Raw genomic sequence first — 14,655 nt, forward strand, 5'->3', positions numbered from 1 at the left:
GTGTCATGTGTTAATATTTATTGTTAGTAACTATGATTCATGGTCAATACTAATGCAATAGTTGCGTTGTATATTATAATTAGTAATGCAAGGAATTGCATTACTAACTATGAATTTTTTTTTTTTTGAGTTGTGCCTTCCAAGGTGGGTGCATTTACCTGTATTTCAATACAACCTCCTGGGGAAAATCCCCTTTTGGATGCATCTCAATGCCTAAAGAGAAAAACCAAAAGCATAAAGAAAAATCTAGCTCATATAACAAAATTGTAGATTGAGTCACTATTCAAGCTTTCTCATTTTCAAATTAAGCTTCAAACAAAGAGAAAGTCAGCTCTGACTTGGCAGCCACCTTATCAAACAGTTCATGAAAGCCAATCAATGCCTGTGCAAATAACTTTACAGCCATGAACCTAGTATATCAACATGTTCCCTACTACCACTTTTTTAACACTAAAAATGCGCTCCAATAACTAGTCAACAAGTGTCACCTTGTTGATTGAAAAAGAAAAAAGCAATGTCACAAACAAACAAATATTTAAAGTATAAACATAACTTATAATGAAAGAAAGGAAAAGAAAAACATAGGCTTTGTAAATTCTTAATCCCAACATGGTTGATTGATAAACAGAATTCATTGAATACTTCCCAATTAACCCCATGGATCTCATCTTTTCTGACCTAGATTACTTGTTCAAATTTAAGGATCAAACCATGATGACATCCCTAACAATTTCAGGCATGCACAAGTCCTCCACTATGAGCCATCATTTGACAACCCTGAAAATTGAAAGCAGCATAATTAAAAGAAAGAGGCTCATAACATAACATAGAAATGTATTTTGATCTGGCTCAAACATTTCCAGGTCAATAGAGCTCAGGCATAATTATTTTAAGTGGAGCAAAAGTTTCATGGCTCTGGTGTATTGCTTCAGCTGCTATCAAAGTATGCAGATATTATCTGCATTCATTGCTAAGATTTAAATAGAAGATTGGTTTCAAACAACATAAAACAAGTTTGACTCATTGATTTATAAATTGCATTGTAAGATGGAGGTACTTTTGATGGTTCCATATTGATGTGATGATGATCTACAGCAACTTTTGCTTCATCAGTTCCACCAGCCTTTGTAGTTTCTTGTGCCATAGAGATAATAAATTAATCAAATGAGTGTGCCACATCATAACCCCTGATTTTCAGGTTGTCATCAATGTCTCCATAGTCTGCACCTTGCAAGATTTTTGGGGAGCTGCATTTCAGCACAGAAATTCCTACTTTTCTATCACTACATTCCATACTTTGCACCATTGGATCCACCAATGACCAAGGTCCGATCTCAGACATCCCACACCTGTTGACCATCTATTGACAATGACAAACACAAAGTCACTCTGTCACTAATAGGGTCTAACCATTCATTTGCCGAATAACATACTTTTTAGTGAAACTTGCCTATCTTGCTATTTGGGTAACCTGCTATAGGTCTCCAGCTGCATCAGTAATGACTTTAGATTCTCCACATATTACTTCCTCAACTGCCCTGAATCCTAGACCACCAATTATCCTAACAAAAATCTATTGCTTTGAAACAAGAGTTGCAATGCATCTTCATTGACTGAAAATTTATGACATAAGACACCATGACAATTATAAACACAACAAATAGCACTATGGGCAACCAATCGCCCTGGGGCATGTTCATGATTATGGCAGACAGATAAAAACTCTCAATTGATCTCAAGACGAGAAGATACACCAAGGCCAAAATGATTTTTTCTACCAAATGAAAATTATAACAACTTTAGTCATGTTGTAACAATGAACACAAAAATAAAAGCAATCCTTGCAAGTTGAAAATAGAAATCTTTAACAACTCAGTTGCACAAGTAAAGTGTATAATTTCAAAAGGGCATGTCTATTCTTATGACTAGTTTTTTCCAAAGTATGCATATTGTAGTTACATTATCAAAAAAGCATTTCCAATCAAGGAGGCATCCTAGAAACTAATAGTAACAACTTACGAAGAACCATAAGGATCCAATTAATTTCTAGAATACAAATTTGTCCACATATCCAATTCGAGAGGTGAACAATCTTTAATCTTGGAAAGCAACCAAGGGCATGACACACTGCCTAATGATTGAGAATGTACCAGATATCACTACCTAGCTTGCGACAATAGTAGCAAGTGTGGTGATTATGAAGAATATCTAGAACACAGGTTTCATAGAGATGATCACACACAAACTTGTCAAGATTAGAAGAAAGGAAGTTGAATTATACCCCAGATGACTGGTAGAATCTTACTTGGGATGGAGCTGTAGAAACCTATTGGTATGTTAGATAGATTTTTAGACAAGAAGGCAGTCTATATCAAATATAGCTCCAACAGCCCCATCTGATTCTATATGCTAAAATATGTCTAATTTAAACCTGATAAGATCCACCGACCTTAGTTTACTAGAACCTACTTGAAATAGTCTCGATAGAAATGAGAAACCTCAAATGTGTGAAACTTGCCAAATATAGCTTTGAAGGGGTTCACAAACTCCAATTCTTTCAAACCAGCCAAAGTTAGCCTCATGAGGGTTTACAATCTGTGTGTTCTGAAAAACTGCTTGGAATAGCTTTATAGTAAACCCTAATCTTGAGTTTGTTGAAACTTGCCAAGTTTAGACTTGCAGAGCCCACCCAACATAGTTTTTCCATACATACCTGATTTAACATGTTGCAAGCAGCTGAACACATTTCAATCAAAGCCACACTAGATCACTTCATTGGATTTAGTCTACAACCTTGACCCAGTCAAATTCAAACCCTAGTCATCTAGAACTGCCTAAAATAAATCACCCACACCAAACCCAGGTCCACCCTGACTCGAATTTGGTCCAATTTCTATTTCAGTAGGCAAGAGCTCACTAAGCCCAATATCTAAAACCAATATTAGTTTGACTAGATGTGGTCAACTGAGTCCATTTCCACTAAAACTAGTCTTAGTTGAACTCGGCTCCATCAACGAAATCCAATCTACTAAAACCAGTCCCGATTTGACATACCCTATCTCGGCCCAGTCAGCTAGTCCCAAACAACACCTATGTAGCTCAGTGGTTCCTAGTAGGGGGCCCCTTCTTATTTCAGATGTAAGATACTTCCAAATTTATGATATGAATCTAAAGTCTACAATTCAAATTTTTGTTCATAATAGATGTAAATCTTCATTCCAAATCCTAATTGGACCATCAATCCATACCTTTGATTTGACATTTGTTCTCAATCTATTTTTCAAATCCAAATCTTTATATAAGTCCAAATCTATGTCAAATACTCACAAAATGAAGATCCCATATGATGTCACTTGTCACCGGGGCTAATCGTAGCATCCAGTTTAGGGTTATCATGTCTTTCAATAGTGTTAAACTTATGGCCACCTAAGTCACAATCCCCCTAGGGTATAAGCCCTTCAAAAATTACAAAAATGCCATCCCACAACATTATAAATAGATGTTAGAGGCAGAGAGCTTCTCATTGTTTAACTTAGCCAATTTTTATGTATGTCTCTCTCTCTCTCTCTTTTCTTAGTATTTTCAATTCTTTCTTTGTAGATTCTTTGACTTAGCCAACTTTCATGTTTTTGAAGGAAGTGGAGGAGTTTTTCCCACTCCTAGGAGGAATCATTTGGGACGTCCAAGAGGGAGAAGCAAAGGAGAAGAAGAAGAAGCTAGCCAAATAGGTAGGCCTTACATTTTTTTTTCTATTTATTTCTTTCTCTGGAGAAGAAGAAGAAGCTAGCCAAAGAGGTAGGCCTTACATTTTTTTTCTCTATTTATTTCTTTCTCTAATCATCCTTTTCATCTTTCTTTTTCTCTTTTATTCCAGCCATGTATGCATGTGTGAGGTTCTTCAAAGAGGAGTTATTTTATTTGTTTTGTTCGCTACTATGTTCTTGTCACAATGTTCTCATGGCCAAGTATGAATAACTTATCTTTGTAGATGAAGTGTTCTCCTAAAAGCCCATAGGATTTTCATGTTTTGTCATGAATCATAGTTGAAGTAGAGAGGTTGAGGCAACCTATACAGACATAGCTCCTCTCAAAATACTCAATTATAGCATCATATATATATATATATATATATATATATATATATATATATATATATATATATTAGAATATATATTTTCTTATGTAATGCATATTCTTGATTTGGCCATCACGAGAAGAATCTTGTAGACGTGGTTTTCCCTCTTGATCAACATAGGTTCATTTCATTTCCTACTTACATAGTTTTCATGAACCTACAAGCTATGACAGTGGATGATTGGCATGATTTATGTAAAACCTCTTCATGCATCGTGCTTGTAACTAGTTGTATTATGATTTGTTAGTTTGATTCCTTAGCATGCATTTGTAAGTCATTTCTGTTATTTTTTATGCATGATAGCATTATATATGTTATAAATCATGACTTGCTAGCATATATCATGGTGTTCTATGATTCTCAGTATGATCCACATTTTAGAGATATTGATTCTTTAGTGTTGACAAAATTGTATTTTCTAAAACCAAATTTTCACAGAACTTTGGATAACTATATCTCTCAATCCACAGGTCATATTGATGAACCGTAAAAGCCACTAGTTTCTCCCATATGTATTGTTAGTTAGTCCTCACCAAATGTTTTCAGAAATTAATTTGTTTTGGTATAAAGTTTACATGATTTTCTAGAACCTGTTTTCTGTAATTTTCAAATTGTAGAAAAATAGTCCTGAAAATTTTCCAACTTTAGAACTCAATAAGTCAAGTTCTGTGACTCCAATTCATGTCATGTAAAAGCCATAAGTTTTTGTTTGTGTCTAGTTTTTCTACATCAATTTTCTGCCTAAGACAAGGTGATTTGATGGATCATTAAATCAGAAGTGTCAAAATTGGTTTCTTATCATAAATTTATGCCATTTCTGTAAAAGCAGATTTTTCAACAATATTTTCAGACATAACTTTCTGTTCCAATACAGTTGTCTCATGTTTTAAAGTGAAAGTTGTTGTTTGTTTTTCCAAGATTATATGCCTAGTATTCCAAGCAAAAAGATGTCCATTTGCATAATCAAAATTTATCTTGAAGTAGGATAGATGAACATAGTTTTATGCTATTTCTGCAATAATCATATTCTGTTCAATATTCGGTATGCCTTAACTTTTCACCTTGACCATGTTTTTTGAATCTGTCAAGTGGGACTGATTCAATGTTATGCAGTACCTACAAAATTTCAAGTCAAACCAAGAAGTTTCGATTTGGCTTTGTTGCCTTAAATTTGTTGTTTTACCAACTTGCTATATTTGGTTCTATAGAATTTTTCGCTTCCTGTTGTATGTTCCCACCCATGCTTCACCTAAATCTGAATTAATTTTGTAAAACCAACACCCAATAAACTTTTTTATGTTGTATAAAGAGTCTCTGTACCAAATTTTGGTGAAACTCATGTTGTTTGTTATGAATTTCATTCATTCGAAGTTGATTGTCAAGCCAAGTTCTCTGTTTACAATTTTACAAAAATTCATGTTCTGGCTTCTCATTTTGACACACATAATAAGTGTGATAGGGATTATAACGCATGCAGTCTACCTTTTTCAAGCATATAAAGTGCTATCGTTTAGTTTCATGGCCCATTAGGTCCATTTTGTCTTAACCATAGGTAGTGTTTCTTAAGTGATGCATACTATGTCATGTTTTCGTAACAAGTAGGCTAATACATTATTTTCGTTCTCATTCATAGTGCTAGAGTAGGTATTCTCAACGTGAATAGATAGGATTCATTAAGTTTAATGCAGTTGTATATCGTTTGGTAGTCCATGTAACCTTATCTCTTTACATGTTTTGTTATGCTTCATCTTCAGTAGATTTCACTGGAACATTAGAAAATTAAGCCTTATTGGTGCTAGGTAGCATCTTTACGTATATTTAAGGGTTTCAGAGTACTTGTCCAGGTTCTCTACACATGTCTTAAGGTTTTCTTTGTTGTCTTGCTTGCAAATTATGATTTTAGTATATTATGTTACATTCTTTTGTATGATGTTGCATTTCATCATGATAGTTCACTTAGCATCATGCATTCATTTAGATTCTAGGATTCATTGAAGGAAACTAATCGTGTGCATTGGAATGACTTTTGGCGGCATGTCGCTAAGCAACTCCGAAGTGCACACATTGCCCTTTTTTTGGTATTTATTTATTTCCTTGGTATGTAATGTTCTATATTAGTTTTGTATTACATATAATTAGTTTTTGTGTTATAATTGAGCAGAATTGTTTGTCATGCAAGCACATACTTGATTTTTATCTTTTTACACATTGGTCGGCACGAATGCCATCACACACATGCACTTCTCTTGTATAAACTGATGTGAGTTCATCAATATCTTGGTTGTTAGATGAATCTTTCTATCTAAAGAAGGTCAAATGTCTTGGCATCTTCTACGGAACAATTGCAAACTAGCATCATGCCTTCCAATTTGTTCTAACAAAATTTTTTAAATCCACTTTTTAAATTTAAAGTTTCTAACTTGATTTAAAATGCTATTGCTAAAATTATCTTTCAATTTCTATTTTACAGCCATATTACAAATCATTTTGGGTTCATATGCATATGCCTTATATGTTGTTTAATAGGATTGAAACATGACACTTAAAATATTAAATATTGGGTATAATTGTTTTTTACCTTGAATTGTTTGCCCCTAGTAAAAGAGGTAGGAACGGTCAATCCTCGTCCTAAAACCCATTACATAAAACCAAAAAATATTATAGTTAATTAACCAAGCCAACTTCTATTAGGTCTGCATCTATGCCCAAATCTAAGACTTGGTATGAACTAGTTCACTACAATAAACCTAACCTTGGCTTAGTGTAGAACCCACCCAAGTTGATTTCACCAATCTAAAACATGTAATAATATGCACTTCTTTGCATTAGGATAAAAAATGAGAGGGAATTATCTATATTCACATACATCTAAAGTTACATATAATCCATCTCAATTTAGGAGTTATTTGAAAACCATGTTTATCTCTCCCTAATTTTAGCCTCCATTTTAGGCCTCATTGCATTAAAGCCCTCTATTTGCTCATGTGAACATATTTTATATCTTCCTGACCCTACATGTCATAGTCATCATGTCACAGGATTCTCCTTCTATGTTGTAGCATTGGGAAGAACCGAATGACTAGACCAACCTACTAGAGATGGGTATGGACACTTCCATTACCTGTACTTTGACAATAATTAGTATATAGGTAAGTGTGATCAAGAAGTAATGAAGATACATGAACCTTTAATAACCCATAAAGAAGTCTACCACATACATTGGACTTTTAGTCCAATATATAACCACAACTTGTCATCGAATTGTTCATGACCTAAAACCTTGAATGACTTATTTTTCAAAAATTTATATGATAGTGCTATGTTATTATGGAATGTTGTATGAGTATTGCTAAATGCATTATGCTTATTTGATGCTTCCTTTAAAATGCATGATATTTTCCTCAAAACTAGACATGGATTTCAAATGGTCTTATGTTATCTCTTGTCAAAATTGACTAGAATTTTCACAATTTTTGGTCCTCTAGATCATCCCTGGGGTGTTTCTTCTACTTAACCTATGTCAAACTTGTCACCCATATTATTCATACCTTCTATTGGGTCAACTCAGTCAGGTATATCTCTTCACCAAGTCTAGTCCCCATCCTATTATGATTTCCTACATGTTTGCCTATCTTCCCCATATTGTCAATAAACATGGTTATTTCAAGAATTTTTGTATAAACATTGGCTGTTTTTCCTTTTAATATTTCTCATTATCTTGATTATTTCCATGTATCCAAAACTTTATAATGTTTGTATCTTATCATGACATTTCTATTTCCTTGAACTTGTGTAACATTTCAAGTGAAAGCAACAACATGTCGTCATGATTCCCTCCACGGTTATCCATTCTTTAATCTCATCTTGAGGTCAATCATGATCTATAGTTTTTGGATGGTTTCCTTGTCTTCCAAGTATATCAAATCTGTCTTCAATTAGTCTTCCAGAAAGTACTTGACAATGACCGAATAAGAACATGCCTCCAATTTTGCTCATCCTAGTGAAAAAGGGGAGACATATGAAGGTTATTAAGGTACTTATAAAGCAGTTCATTGAGAGGCAAGGAGATCTAGTAGTTTATGAATACTTTCAGCAATTGATGGTCTGACTTATGAGAAAAAGCAAGAGCTAGAAAGCTTTTGAAAGAATTCTTCTTGAACAATGAAACATGGGGTCTATAGGAGAAACAGTAAAAAATAGATCTTTTAAGAAAAAATTTCTCAATATTTTTCAATGGCAGATGGACAAGGAAAGACAAGTTGAGCATGAAATTAGAATCAATGCTAATAGATCTGAAGAGCATAAAAGCCTGAACAAAAATAAAACCAAAGACAAGCATCCTAAATGTGTTGATGGCCCCAAATTCACACCATTAATTCAACCCATGGAGGTAATACTAAATCATATGTTATCTTGAAAAATATTGAAGCTCCTACGAGTCCCAAACCCACCACCAGCCAAGGGCAAAGCTTATAAACCAAATTTGCAAGTATCCTAGAACACTAGGACACATTGAAGATTGCTTTGTGTTGAGACATATCATCCAAAACTATATTGATAAGGGATATCTAGTTGAAGTAGAGTAAGTAGTCAATAGTTATATAGAGTTTTTGAGAAATATCAGGATATAATCTAACTATAATAGCTTTTGTCAACTATGGAAGTACTATAAAGTCAAACTTTGATGTCATTCTTTGTATAAACTATTCTTTTTTGAATAAATGATTATGTTTGGTGGCAAGACTCTCTCTCTCTCTCTCTCTCTCTCCCTCTCCATTGCATGGCATGACATTTGTCATAAACTTTGACAGTAGAATTAAAGGCCACAAAATTTATAATGTACTTACTAAAACTTTGGGACACTTTGAACTATTAGAACTTTTGAATTAATGAAAGTTGGGGTCCTTGAAACATTGAATCTTTAAAATTTTTGGTACTTTGGAACAACTAGAACTCTTAATTTTGGAATTTTTGAATTACGAAACTTTTTGGAACTGCAAGAACTCAGAACTCTTTTGGAAGATTGCGTTGGTAGATCGAACTCTTTCGAAGGCTTGTTTCAAAGAATGAAATTCCTTTGAAGGCCTGCTTCAGCAGATGAAACTATTTTGAAAGCCTGGTTCGACAGATGAAACTCCTTTGAAGACCTACTTTGGCAGATGAAACCTATTTTGAAAGCTTACTTTGGTGGATGAAACTCTTTTTGAAAGTTTGGTTGTGCAGATGAAACTCTTTTGGAAGTTCACTTTGACAATTGAAACTCCTTTGAAACCTTGCTTTTCAAGATGAAACTCTTTTGAAAGTCTACTTTGGCTGATGATATTCCTTTGAAAAGCCTTTCCCAGTAGATGGAATTTTCTGGAAGCCCTTGAACTTGTGTTTGTCATGCCCAGAACTTCCAAGCTCGTGCTTTGGCGCACACAAGTTTTGTACCTTTTGGCACATGATGTCACACTTTGGTGCACATGTATTCACAAATTTTTTGTGTCATATGATTTGCACTTCGATGCATAATTTCATGTTTCAGCACACAATTTTGCACTTAATTTCACATTAATTTTCATAGGTTTTTGTGCCTTTGGTACATGATTTTCCACAATAGTGCACACAAGTCTTTACAACAAGTCTTCGTGTCATTTGTACAATGGTTTCACATTTTGGAGCACAATTTCCTACTTCGACACACAATTTCACATTTCAACACACATAAGTTTTCACATGTAATTCTTGCTTCATCACATAATTGTCTGCTTCATGACACAATTCCACACTTCAACGTATGCAAGTTGTCACAAGTAATCGTGCTTCAGTGCACAATGTCGTGTCTCGGTATACACAAGTTTTGAGGTCTTTAGCACATGATTTTGCATTTCGACATATACTGGCACACACTTTAGTGTGAATTTCATGCTTTGCATGCACAGCGTATGCACCTCAGTGTAAAAATTTTGTGCTTTATTGCATGCAAGCACACACTTTAGTTTGAATTTTGTGTTTCAGCACACATAGGTATATGCACCTCGATGAATGAATTTCATGTTTTGGTGCATGCAGTCACACACTTTGATGTCAATTTCATGATTTGGCATACATAGGTATATGCACATTGGTGCATGAATTTTGTGTCTTGGTACATATAAGTATACACACTTCAATGCGAATTTCATACTTCAGCACACACAAACATCCACAAGTATTTACAGGCACACCGGTACATATTTTGAACAAGGCTTCGCACAAGTATCATGAACAAGAAGCATTCACAAGCATTTTAGAACAAACATCTTTCAACCCATGTTTTGATCTACAATACCTCTCATAATGCTGCCTCAGTTTTCAGGCTGGGCATCTTTTTGAACAATTTTTTGAAGAAATAACTAAGCATTTCTATGTCACACCAGTTGTTTGAACTGAAGTATTTTTATTTTAAACAAAGATTTGAATAAGCACATTATCACTTTTCACCAACTCTTTCATGGATCATGAGTTTGAGCAAAACAGGTGCAATTTTCAAAACAAAAATTTTACACTAAAGCATTTTCATTTTTCAAACTTTGGATTGTTTTGTCCTTGCCAATAAAGATGACATTCACCAACTTAATGGCAAAGAAGGGAATGTGGGCTCTGTGACCTTAGAAACTGAACTGAACTCAAAGTCACATGAATGAACTTAAACTAAACTAAAGAAAAATAGACTTAAACATGATGCACATGATCATAGCTCGGTTTAGCTCACTCCATCGGGTTGTGCTCATTCAGCTTAGGTCCCTTCAAAACTGAATTGAACTCAAACTACAATGAATAGACTCAAAACAAACTAAGGAAAATTATATTTAAACATATGATCCTAGTTCTTTTTTAGGTCACTCAATCAGATGAGATTAGATTCAATTCAGACCCTAAAAAGTAGGAGAGGGACTGGGCTTTAAGGCCTTCAAAACTAAATTGAACTCAAACTGAAATCAATGACTTCAAACTGGACTAAGATAAGATTAAATTTAAGCATGATGAACATGATCCTAGCTTGGTTCAAACTGACTCAACTTGACTGAAATGAAGTTCAGCTGGGACCCTACTAATTAATAGTGTCTCAATAGGAAGTGCGAGTCATTTAAAACTGAAATTTGAGTTTTGTAGCTCGAAATAAGTGAAAAAAAAAATCAGTGAAGTGTGTCTACCTTGAGCTCAGTTGAGCTTAAGGATGTAGAATTGAGCTAAACATTATGGCTTTTGATTTCAATGAGCTAACTTGAGCTGGGGTGAGCTTTCTTAAGTTGGTCAAAAGGATAGTAAGTGGATTTTAACTACCTTCAGAGACTTGTAGAGCTAAGAGTTACTCCATTTGAGTATGTTCTAAATTATTGCTCGGGTTTTTGATATGTTTTTTATAGTCATGAACAGTAGCAGAGCTACAGTGGGGCATGCATGGGCAGGCGCCCACGCCAGCCCAAGAAAGCTCAGCGTGAAGTATAGCTTCATGCACGCCCGTGTTGAGTCTGTTGACATAGTGTTGCCCATGCCAGAAATGGATCGGGTCTCACACTCAATAGCGATCCAGCTCCAAAAAAAATAAAACAGTCGGCCACCCATCGCACGATTGGCACCCAAATACACAAACTCAGAAAGGGGAAGAAGGCCGAAGGGGCGAAGGCGAACCGGCGAAACCGCGAAGGGCTAGGGCCAACCGGCCAAGCCGCCAAGGGCAGTAGCAGCCGGCAGGCGGCAGGGCGGTGGGACCATGGGCGCCAGCGCCTGGTGCTTCTTCTTGAATGTTGAATCCTTTCTTCTTCTTCATTCTTGAATGATTTTGGGTTTTTATTTCTTTTCCCCTTTTTTCATCGCTTGCCCTTCTTCATGATTTTAATACCACGATTTTTGTATTTTCTTCACTTTCCTTCTTGTTAACAATGTTAAATGGTCTTATCTAGGCTCTTAGTGTTGAAAGGATAGAAATAGATTCGAGTTTAAGGAACTTGTCATTAGGCATATTATTTCCTTTCATTGACATCATTCATCAGAATATCTGAAACCTTTTTCATGAGTTTCTATTTATGTCAAGTTCTTGTCTGTCTGAAATTGAGGAGGCCAACTTTCAGTGCAGGAAGCATTGTCAGAAGTTATAAAGGTGAGTTTCAATGGTGGCAACTGTTTCCTGGGGAATGGGAGGAAGAACCCATCTTGGCAAATCAATTTTTGGTAAGATTTAAATTTTGTTAGTTATCTGTGGATAAAAAATGTCTCTATTAGCAAACGGTATATTAGTCAACCTGGACAATGTTATATGCTGCCTAATGGTGGCCCATCGGCCATCCCCCATGTTTCCCTTTCTTTAGTTCTTTTTTGTCGTTGATGTGAACCTGCTAAGCATGTCCAGGAGACAAGATAATTCGATGGTTTTGGGGAAAATTTAAAATAAATTCCATTGTTCCATGATGCTAATCATCATGATACTCTAATTTACTGCTGATAGATCATTTGAGAAGAACCACTTAAGTTCTCAGTTTTATCCTTGCCCGGTTGATTCTTGCACCTACTTCTTTGTTTTCTACAAAGTGATAATATAGAAATTGGATATATGGTTGCATTCTTTTATTGATGAGTTTTCAACTCATTGATGTTAGCTGCTTTAGTTGAAAATTTGAAATAATTGTGGCAGGAAATCTTGTGTCCAAATCTGTATTGTGATTCATTTGAAGTCTCATGGACTAATGACTTGGACGTTTAGTGTCAATTCTGCTTGAATCTGATTTCCTATCTTCAAAACATTGTGGATCAAGGGCATCTGCTACACTATAATCTATATTTTGCTGAAGAATTAGGCACAAAATCTATGCCAAAGGTAATAAAAAAATTGATTCATATCTAAACAGAAGCTAGTAAATATGAATTAGTACATTACTTGAAACAAAGATATTGTATCTTATATCCTTTAACAGAATGTATGCCATCCAATTAAGCAAAAGCCTTTTCTGTTTTATCCACAGGAGGATCCAGTGCTTTTGACTCCTGAAGCAGCAAATGAGAAGCCTTATGTTGCAATAATTAAGGTAAGTTTGTTCTTCTGCTTCTTAAGGGGGCATGGAATACGGTGATATGGTTGGTTTTCTTGCATTGGCATTCAAGTTCACATGAACCATGTCAAGATCATACAAGGAAGAGATCTGTAAAGGCTAAAGAGTACTAATATTCATAATTATTTGATTTAAAGTGTTGTTTTCATAAGCTTTCCACTCCCTACAGGAACTTCTACCTCTCTTAAGAGGAAGCTACTGAAAATTTCACATGTAATTTTGTACATGTCTATAGTTTTTTTGACTTGCTTTTTGAGGCTAATTGTAAATTTGTTTATAACTATAGTCATTTGATCTATTTTTTATGCTAATTGTAAATTTGTTCATATTGAGTCATCCAATTGACTATTTTGATGTCATTGGCCAACTGTAATTTTGTCCATAACACTAATGATATGATTTGTTTGTTGGGATTCATTCTAAGTTTGTTCATAACTATGTTTATTTGCTTTATTTTTAAAATAGCATATATTTTAGTTTGAAAATTTTTTCACATACTATGTACTAGTGCCCCACAGCCAAAAATTTCTGGCTCCGCCACTGGTCATGAACAAAATGGTCGTTTGTCATAATGGCAGCAACCTATGTGGTGCTAGTTTAGGTATCGGTGCCTAAATAATGCAGGTTTGGTCGGAGTTTTTTGTGGCTGGCTCTTACATTTGAAATCACTTCAAAATCTTTTTGTACAAAGGTAAAATGATCATTCGGTCATTGTGAAAATTTTTAGGATATTTACGGTACAAAATGAAAATGGGTGGTGTATGGGTGTCCACGAGAGAAGGGGTCACTAACTCGGTCTCACCGCATCCCACCTCAACTTAACGAGTATGAGATACTTATGTGTTATGATCAAGTAGTTCAATCAAGCGTGGGTAAAGGGAAGAAAATATATAAAATAAAATGTGGAAAGACTTGATCCTTTAGGGCTGGTTAATTTGATCCCACGTAAATCCACTTAAACCTGGGATAAGATTCAAAAATTTGAAATCGGTTCTTTTTCGGCAAATGCTGGAGAGAATTTCTACCCATTGGACGCTAATTCCAGAATGTTTTTAGAATTGGTCAGGGCCGGGACAACGATTCTAGAACAAAACAACTGACTGTTGGCGCATCGCGTGGGCGAGAATGCTACTCAGCAGCCCCTGTTCCGACGATGAACTCTGCACACACAGAGTTCAGAGAGGTCGACGTGGGGTGACAACCGATGATTTTTTTAGCAGTAAAAAGACTAAAAAGATTCATCCAAGGACAGAGCCAGGATTTTTTTCAGGGTCGAACGTCGAACTTATTTTGGTAGGCTAAGCTAAATTCAAGTATGGTCAAACTAAATCTGAATCTAAAAAATACATTATCCAACAAAAAATTTTCAATTTTTATAATCTAATTTTTTTTCAATTAGTGGGGCCACCGCCTAATGCATCTACATCACGAACTCTCTACACGGCGCTT

General features: G+C 35.1%; 1 long non-coding RNA gene across 2 annotated transcripts; it reads left to right on the forward strand.

Moving 5' to 3' along the window:
• The first annotated feature begins 11,740 nt into the window (after positions 1 to 11,740).
• On the forward strand, positions 11,741 to 13,532 carry LOC126410151 (uncharacterized). 2 transcript variants are annotated; one of them, XR_007573625.1, is made up of 3 exons: positions 11,741 to 11,906; positions 12,232 to 12,331; positions 13,120 to 13,532. It is a non-coding gene; the product is annotated as an uncharacterized LOC126410151 (long non-coding RNA). The 2 variants fall into 2 exon arrangements; XR_007573624.1 differs by having other exon boundaries at positions 11,741 to 11,890.
• The last annotated feature ends 1,123 nt before the right edge of the window (positions 13,533 to 14,655 follow it).

This window comes from Nymphaea colorata, chromosome 6 (assembly GCF_008831285.2).
Source record: "Nymphaea colorata isolate Beijing-Zhang1983 chromosome 6, ASM883128v2, whole genome shotgun sequence".
NCBI lineage: Eukaryota > Viridiplantae > Streptophyta > Magnoliopsida > Nymphaeales > Nymphaeaceae > Nymphaea > Nymphaea colorata.